The sequence below is a fragment of the Bombus impatiens genome, unplaced genomic scaffold (assembly GCF_000188095.3).
Source record: "Bombus impatiens unplaced genomic scaffold, BIMP_2.2 scf_0142, whole genome shotgun sequence".
Lineage (NCBI taxonomy): Eukaryota > Metazoa > Arthropoda > Insecta > Hymenoptera > Apidae > Bombus > Bombus impatiens.
Genome location: NT_176561.1, coordinates 2,915,754 through 2,925,604, shown reverse-complemented (window position 1 = coordinate 2,925,604; position 9,851 = coordinate 2,915,754). Strand labels below are relative to the sequence as shown.

Sequence of the window (9,851 nt, the reverse complement as noted above, 5' to 3'; positions counted from 1 at the left end):
AGGCGGCCCAGTCTTCCGCCAGCCAGAGGAAACGAGCTGATTCAACGCCAGAGGCTCGGGCTACTCGCGTCGCTTATTAGCCACCAAAGGCTCCTGGTTCTTAGAAAAATTCTACCCTCCGTGCATGTCCAACGTGGGGATGGTGAAAGGTTACGAGGCCACGGAAATGGAGAACCGAACGTGGAAACTGTTGCCGCCTACTCTAGTAAATACAGCGATTTTTATTAATAGCGTTCGGACACTACTATGTTCCACAGATTATTGCTTCATGCACTATGGTTTAGGACTATGAATTTAATTCATCGTACAATCGAGGTCAGGGAGATTCTATAGTTCAAAATAAGATGATAAAAATCTAAGAATAAGAATATTACGTTGGACACTTTATATTCGAGAAAATCGAATTTACAAACTTTCCAAATATACAGAAATTTGTCTAATGGCAGTTTGACACGAGTATAATCAATAGATAAGTTGGAAACATAGAGTGAATATTGTTCGTTTAGGGCCTCGTTTTGGGGAAAATCGAATTTAGGAATTTTTCAAACGAATTCTTGATTAACCACGTTCAAATTCTATCCTCGAAATACGTACGGAAAATGATTTTGGCGCCAAAGTGTGGTTAGATTAATCGATATGACCGCTTGAAGCTTCGTTTAACAACCTTGCTGTATCATTTCCAGCAACCATACTGGTGCAGGATGATTAGAAAGAGAAAAAAAGGAGAAAGACAAAAAGAGAGAGAATTCTACTAATGTCAGAGACGAAGGTGGGATCTCTGTATCGGGAACAATCGAGTGAACGTTGAGGAAGATTAGGAACTGGACGGGGAACGGAAACATTGGAACGTTGGAAAATGCAAGAGGATGTAGTCCCTATTGTCGAAGGAGAGTTTGAAAGGGGCTCGCGGAAGTGAAAATTAAAATGAATGTCACAGAGAACTAGGGTCTTGTTCTTGTTCGGTGGAGTGGGGAAAAAGTACCAGGTTTTAGAGGGCTGGTTCCTTTTGTGGCAATGAAATTTTTTTCAAGGATGAGTACTTGAGAAATAATATATTTTTTTTTACTCTATTATGAAAAATGTCAAAGGTGTAGAACATTCAGAGAGTAAGACATTCATAGAAAATGGAGCAAATGCTATATGTTACGAAAACGTCATAATGACAACATCTACAGTTATCATTAAATGATTATTGCGCTGATATAATATTGCTTTGCACATAAAATAAATAATTGTACTTTCCCTTTCTATTACTTTTTGAAGAACTACATTTCTTATTGTGTTAATGAAAATGATGGATTTCAGTTTCTTTTTACAATTAGCAAAAACATATGGAAGTTTTTGACAAATTTAAACGAAGACACTTTTATTGAAATGGAAACAAGATTTTTATCATCCTCTAATTATAAATATTCATGTACACTGCATTTATATACACGCGAGGAGCTGGTTATTCTAGTATTAAATATACATAAATGGCAAGCAAAAGTTCATCTTCTTATAAGTTAGCAACTGAGAAGCTCGTAATAAATTTACACGAACGTTCTTTGAAGACTTTACAAGCGTCTGGCTAGAGATTTAACCGATTACGGGTTCTAATCAAACAGGCGACGTCGCCGGTTTCCAATTAAGAAAAGAAAACAGACTCGATTTGCCTCGATTGCAAATCTTTCGTTGGAAAGCGAAGAACCGAGTCTACGAAGCTAGCAATTAGTCCACTTCACAGCGAATCGACGTTGAAAGTCTCGGTCATCGCCTGATGCCACCGTCTTTCAACTATTTCGAGTCGTCGAGGAAAAAACTAATGGCATCGAGTAAAGTCCGACAAATGTCCCGACAAATAATTATCCTTTTTCTCTCCCTAATTTTCCAAAGGACATCGTCCAAATTTTTCTCGATAATTTAAACCAGAAACTGTTTTCTTGAGATGTATCCTCCCTTGTTGAAATTTGGTCCTGGTACTGTTTCCTATAATTTTCAAAGTGAAGAATAATCAGATGGCGACAGGGAGAGAGCACAGCAAGGAAGCAAAAGCCAAAGAAGGATAAGCGTTAGATATAAGTAAAGGCATTATAAAAGATGTAATCCGGAAGTCGTCCAAAGCCGAAAGGCACGGACTAAGAATAAATAAATAAAATAAATAATAATAATCAGATGGTAGCCTGAATAATATTCGGTGTGGGAGAAAGGAGAAATAGAATTTATTTTAACTAGCGAACTAGAAACCCGTGTACCGTGACACCGATCGACCATCCTTCACACGCTGAACGCCACGTCATCCAAAAAATCAGTGACACCCAGTTTCGATACTTGGTGACCCAAAAATGACACCTTAAATCCGTGTGAAATTGAAATTGCTCGATCTTTATTTCAATAACAATCCGTGTACTCGATATCGTTTTGCGAAGAACGAATTGGAAGCACGAGAAATGTGTGAATTGTCCAATTTTATATCGAAACTTATACGATATAAAACATCGTAACTAAGTAATACGAAGAAAAAAATGGTGTCAGTGATAAAATATTGAAAAGAAAACTGCAGTAAAGTGACTATATAAAGAATTTACATGAATCGGTGCGTAACTTTTAAATCGCGTAATCCTAAGAGGTTTGTACAGAAATGTCGGCATGGATCAAACAAGAATTATTAGACCTTAACGGGGACCAGACGTAATACTTTGATTGTCACTTGTTTCAGCCCTTGCAATACTTTTTTAACAGACAAAAATTCAGTACGCTGGAGGCTTACCGAAAACTTGTTACTTTCTGTTATTTCTAATTCCTATACAAGTTTTATACTTCAATCGTCGATGGCTCTGGTATTAATCCTTGAAACTCGAAACTATCCTTTGCGAGTATCGCAGTAATGTAATGAATTCATTTACGAAATAAAACAAAAACACAGAGTAATGTGGACAAATAATTCGTTGGAGGAATACCTTCGCTGACATTGGATCATCCGACAAATTAATGGGGAACACGATCGAACACGTTGAGAAAACGTGTTCGAATTAGTACGGGGGCACAAGTTCGTTAACTACACGTGTGTAGGATTCGAGAAGAAAAGAACAGAGCACGCTGGAAGCACCCTCGTCCTCGGCGAAAGAAAAACAGAACGATTCAGCGTCGGTAGGCTGCTTGCCTACGCTGACACCAATTAAGCCCTGAAATATCGTGAACACGCGGTTACACGAGCATGCAAACACCTCTAACCTAATTTACTTCGGGAGAAAGATTTCGTAAGCGATAACGTTTCAAATCGAGGAGCCTCTTGATTTGAATATACACATCACCGGTCGCGTATAGTTGGCGTATATGTTCGTGTCAAATTTTTAACACCGACAACTTAATAAAATTCCACTTCATTATTCGATCTTTAAATGTATAATTAATTTATCCATCTATACCAATCTATAGTAATCAATATCTATCGATGGAAATTACGTTTTTCACGACTATCGATGAAAAATTCTGCAAGTTAATCTAATTGTGCGGTACTGTTGAAGAAAGTTGCTCAACCTTCTTCGAAATTATCGATATAAAACGAGCCGTTAAAAGCTAACATCACGATTAATTAGTCCTGAAAAAAAAAACAAACCAACTTCCACGAATTAAGTGAACGCAAAGCTCAAAGGAGCTTCAAGAGTCTGAAAAGGTGCCCCGAAGAAGAACGAATCCTTGATCCAAGCAACTTGTTCGAATTAACTCGCGCCGTTTGAGAAAGGATGGAGAAAGAAAAAAAGATAGCAGCAACCTTGTACGAGTTAACATTGGAACTTTCTTCGAATAAGCGTAGAGAATCGGAAGATCGCTTTAACCCTGCGCAACCGAAGTTTTCTTTGTTTACGAGGCTAAAAATTATAATTAATCGCAATTTCTCATTTTCAAGTTACATGACGTTGTGAAAAGATTAACGCAATTTTGAAGCGCAAAAAGTTCCAATCGCAGCTTCAAAATTAATACGCACTCTGGCCATTCGTTTCGCCCTTTTTTCTCAACGTGATCGATTGCACGAAACGGAGATAAATCGGCGAAACGTCGAACGCTAAGTGCTTTCGACAAGCACGTTCGATTAATCGATTCTTCTACGCGTACTTTTTAAAATGCAAAGCTTTCCCTCGCATTGTGCAACGTCGCTACAACGTTCCAGGGTTTTCGGCAAGAATTTTTATCAAATTGAATAGCCTTGATTCGCCGGCAAGAGAAAAGTTTCAAACGAAACGATCCTCGAACGTGATCGTAATGGAAGAATGAGAAAATCGACTTTGTTCGTCGAGGAGTTATGACAACGTATTACGATCGATTTGAAAAAGACTGAATTGGTAACGAAGAATGAACTCCAATATAACTCGATTCTACGAACAGGAAAAGCATGAAAATACTACTGCTTCGCGTCGAGAATATGTAGATTAGCTGTGTTGGCATATTTTCTATGTTTCACTAGATATGTTTGAACATGCTTTTTTTTCTTAAGAGATTTATAATTTTTATTGCATAAAATGTATCACCATATTGATTTATTCGTTAAGAGAAACACCGATAAAAATTTTTTAATTTCATGTTTCCTTAATCTTAGGAAATCCCATAACAATAAAAAAATAGAATTACGTCGAAAATGATGCACAGAACACAGAAGAGTTGAATGAAACATGATACGCTGTACATAGTTTAACTTTCATTTATCGTACTAAAAAGTTAGTCAACCATAAATTCCTCAGCGTCAGCATCGTCGCAAGCCATTTTATCATTCCCACGGTATATCATTCGGACTTCTGTCATTCAGAAAGACCAAATGAAAATCTAGATATCGTCCATGAATCACTATCACAATCTATCACCATAATCTATCGTCAGTATTATATTAGGTTGTATAATAAATTCGTTCGTAATTTCTTTAAAAAAGCATCAAAAAACATTGCTTCTGCGTAAGATCTGTTTAATGAACGATGGATGTAACGTTTTACTGTTCTTTCCTAATGAATTAAACAATTCAAAATGTTTGTTCTTTCATCGAAAAATTCCAATGTACGAATATTCCCAGAATATATACGTATTTAATTCCAAAATCAAATAGAAAGACGATTTGGATATAGAACGGATCGACAACATAGTCGAGTTATAAAATCGTTCTGTAAAAGGCGAAAAATGTAACTTCTCATATTCTTCGCCTGCGGCCTTCGTACGACGGTATCATCAAAGAACCACAAAAGCGTAGTAGACTAATCTTCCACGTAAATAATTTTACCTTTCTCATTATCTTCGAAATTGTTATTAGTACATCGCCGGCGTGAAGAATTTATGAACACGACGTTGTATATATAGATATATCGAGCTTGAGAGGTTACGCGATGTCGTAAAACGTCTGCAAAGATAACTGGTGGTGCGGTGGCTGTCATGAATACGTAATCGCGACGCGATCAACGTCCAAAGTAATTTCGAGTAATTTTTATCGGTCGGCCGCGAAAGGATCAAGGCGAACGACGAAGAGGAAGGGGAAAGAGGAAGAAGAAAATCGCGGGACGAGCATCGACGGTATTGGGAATTCTCATCGAGGGTCCAAAACGAACTCCGAAAATCCTGTTTTCCGGCTGAGAGCCTGATTTGCAATGGAAATCAGCCGTGAATCGTCCTATTTACATGTACCCCCGTCCACGAATGAATAATTCGAAATTGATCCCCGTTTGATAAATGAAGAAACTGCTTGGGAACACCCGCTGTGTACTTAAACTACGAGTTTATTGCTTTAAATAGCGTTAGGATATTAAAGAATCATCGGAATTACGGGTATCAGTTAGATTCCTAAATCGTTGGTTTCTTAGAGGATTGACATATCTCGAATCTACAAAGAAATTGATTCTAGAAATGAACTATTTATTAACGTTAAAATTATTGGCTTTTAATATATGCATGTAATAATATAACTAAATGCGTTATATATACGATTAAGATAAAATTAGTTTGCCGAAAAGTTGATGAAAAAGTCACTGACGATTGTTAATAGTACGATGATAAGATCGTTGCAGAGGTTGTTGTAACTTGATGGCTCAAGTTGGCAGAAAATTAATTCACCGTGACAGTCGATGTTTCGCCAGAGTTACTGCTGCTCGACGAACTTATCAATCGAGTTTCCAGCAATTAGAAGTTGCTTCGTTATGTAAGCTTTCTTCGCGGCCCTGCTTTCTCGTGCTAAATTTCCTGTTTGCCATTGTCGTCCTCGCCGTTAATACAGTTCGTAAAAAATTCCGCTTTGTGTGAAAATACCGAATTACTTGTTGTCTCTTAGAATCAGATTCTAATTAAGAAAGAGTAACCAGAAGATTCGAAACGAGTTAATAAATTATTTCTAATTCGATTCCAAATTGGTTGAACTTTCCTAGTCCTTTACATTCAGCTTTATCGTCGAATCTTATGCAGTGAACTACTAGTCAAAAATAGATGAGCAACACAGTGACAGATGTCGAAAATCATTTCTCATATAAAAAGCATCTCTCTCCGCTTGAATAAAGCAAAATATAAAAGATCGACCTTTGGACAAGATTCTAAGAAAGAACGAGTGAAAGATCAGAATACTTAAAAAAAAAAATTCTGGTTACGTAAGGAACGTCTATTTCGAAGCTCGAAGAAAGGAAAGGGTAACTGTCTGGTATTTTCCATAAACCGCTACTTCTCTCGCCTAAGCTTTTTCGTTATTCTTTCAACATTCCATCCTACGATCCACTTCAACGGATTACCAGGAAGAAAAAGAAGAAACAGTTTTCCACTGAATCTATGTACAAAAACCTACCCCAACCCTATTGCTAGCCATCGAACAGAAAGTTCGATTAACTCGCCCATTTCCCATCAGACGCAGACGTTCGAGTAATATCTCGCAGCTGGAACTACCATCGAATCGACAGCATAGCCGATATGTCCCAGGGACAGGCGGATAATCGCGAGCAAATATACAACGGCCAAACGAAAAACCTTCATTGACAGATCTGTCAAACGAGGAGAAACTCGACAACTGGCCTTAATTAACACAGCGGCGTGTGTTCGAGGTCTTCTTCAAAATCCTCGCTTTGGAAAATTCAGTCTAGGTTCATTTTGCAATGAACGGTAGCCTGTTTGGTGATTCTGTATGAATTGTACTCTTGCAGATAACGGTAGGAGCTGGTACATCGTAGAAAATGTTGTATGATACGTATCTTTCTGTATTAGTACTCCACAGCCGTGGAATTCCATTCGGAACCATCAAGTCACTTAGCGTTTGTAATTAGTGTAATAAGCCGGAATACTTTATGCGATATTCTATTTCTGCCAATGTGTCCCAGAGATTCTAAGGTTTGAAAAAAGTCAACTTTCTATTGCATTATCTATTCTTTACCTGATCTTCTCAAAATTTTGTTATCTTTCAGAAAACTTTTTCCATATGTATATATATATATTTAAATTTTGATTATAAAAAGTGTACTTAAATATAACAAATATATATATATATGTGTGTGTGTAATGTCAGCTCTTGTAAAATATCCACATCTATGCAAGACTACAAAGAAATCCGTGTTATACTCTTTTATAACTATGTCCTTCTCTCTAAGCAGTGTGCACCGTCATATGGAAAGAGAACATCGAAACGTGCGTTGCACCTGAAGGGTCAAAATTGAAATTCGACGAGTCGTCCTGCACAAGTGTAACGCGAGGTCGTTCGAACGCGATAGATCGATCGCGCTATACCACATCGAGAGGAATGCGATACGGGATGCGAGTCCGTGGGTAGGAGACCAGAGAAACGGGGGCGTGCAAAGCGGTTGCTAGTGGAGGTGGAGGCGTTGATGGCTAATAATAAAAGCAAAGGAATGTTTGCTGTACGCGTTGGAAACGCGTCAGCAGGACAGGGGAAGAGAAGAACGATAGGAGACAGTGATAAAACCGGGACAGTGATACGGATGGAAAATTGATGGAAACAAAGGCTGACGGAGACAGTTTCCAAGATATATTCTTGTTCATAAGTTACAGAATATAAGAGAACTTTAAGTGAAATAATAATAATAACCCTGTTGTTTTCTTCGGATCTATAGAAACGAGAATGGAAACCGATAGAAACACTTCTAACGATTTAAATGAAATTATTTTATGTTTATATATCTCATATATATATTAAAACGATATTTGTTTTATTACAGCCAAATACGAAACAGAACTTACTTACAGAAGGGTTATCGAAAACCTTTCCAGCAACCTAATAGAAATAAAGATTTCCAGATACAGGACATGTCGTTTTAAAATTCCTCTTGCATATTACAAATTATACGAAGCAAACCATATAACCGCCAGACATGCCATCAACCACGGTCAAAAGCGAAACATCCCCGAAGATAAAACCAAAAACGGGGCCAAAACCGGACCTGAAGCGTGTCCGTAGAAAAGAACAAAATATAAAGGACACAGAGGCGAGTGACGAGAAGAGAGATATAAAAGTGTAAGCGGGAAACAAGTGGAAGTTATGGAGATAGTACGTGACGAACACGTAAAATGTGGAAAATCCGGTGAAAACGAGAAATGGCTAAGAACGAGAGAATATCTGCCACTTGACTTTAGAGTTTCTCGTGGCCAGACGGAAGCAGCCTAAACGAAGATAAACTGCGGCCTCAAAGAAACACGCAGGATAAGGATAGCAAAATGCGAAGATTTCGCTGGAGATAGCAATGTTACGTGTCGCAAGAAACATCAGAGTGGTTTTTTAAGGGTTGAAACTGGTCTCGTGCCGATTTTACGGAATCAGGCGTGCAGCCAAGTGGAATCTGTGCTCGATGGAACGCACGTGATCGTTACAAGTGGAATCTTTCTTTTTTCCCTAGCAAAGGAATCGCGCCGATAAACGCGGCTTCCTTCCACCCTATTTTTTCCCTTCTAGAATTACACGGGTTGGTTGCAACCGTAGTTTTTGCCGAACATTTGTAGATTTATATGTGAAACGTGAACAAAAACACCGTGACTGCATTATATATTAAATATTTTCAAAGGGGCAGTCAGCTTATCGATCTCACCCTGCAGCGTGATGCAAGTTTTTGCATAGCGTGTGCTTTCAGGCAAGCGTTGCTTGCAAAATGGAATTTTTAAGCTTGCGGTTGAACTTCGACGATAATGATTAGGGCTCGTCGATTGATCAAGGTGCTTAAAACTAGTATTCTTAAAGAAGAAACGTCTTTATAAGGGATACAGGTGTACAAAAATACAGTTCGAACGTTCCAATGAATGAAAAGTTTGAAACCTGGTGCGAAGAATGGAACAGCTGATGGAAAAATTACTTGAAAATTTTCAAAGAGTAAAGAAACATTTCTACAGACTCGTACAAAACTATGTAATCTAGTAATTATGGAATCTAGCAATGAATATTCAATGCCGACTAACAGAAAAATCTTCAGAACCTACCAACTTACTCCGAAACGCGCATCCTTCAAGTCCAACATAATGGGAAATTACATGTACGTAATTATACAGGATCCTTCGAGAATCTCTAATTCAGGTAAACTCAACCCGTATCAAGAAAGAAATTTTCAAAACTTAACTTACTTCAAAATACTCATCCTCCGGATCAAAGATAACAGGATTATACGTATACTTATACGAGACCAATTTATGCATGAAACACATAGAGGACTCAGACTCGAGAACCAGTATATTGTTACAGACCAAAGAACCTTAAACGGAACGTATCTCAGAGTGCTTGCAGTTTCGACAAGAATCTTTACGATCCACCGACGGAAATCGAACTTCAACCACTATCCTGACATAAAGCTTCATAGAAGGGACGAAGACGTTCGAATGGGAATTTCGCGGGGACCTCTGCCATCTCGCGCCACGACGGGGCG

At 38.2% G+C, this 9,851-nt stretch overlaps 1 protein-coding gene across 7 annotated transcripts in view; it reads right to left on the bottom strand.

The window, feature by feature from the left end:
* Positions 1-9,851, bottom strand: part of LOC100744202 (whirlin) — a 108,081-nt gene that overhangs the window by 96,563 nt on the left and 1,667 nt on the right. The gene's annotated exons all lie outside the window — the stretch shown is intronic.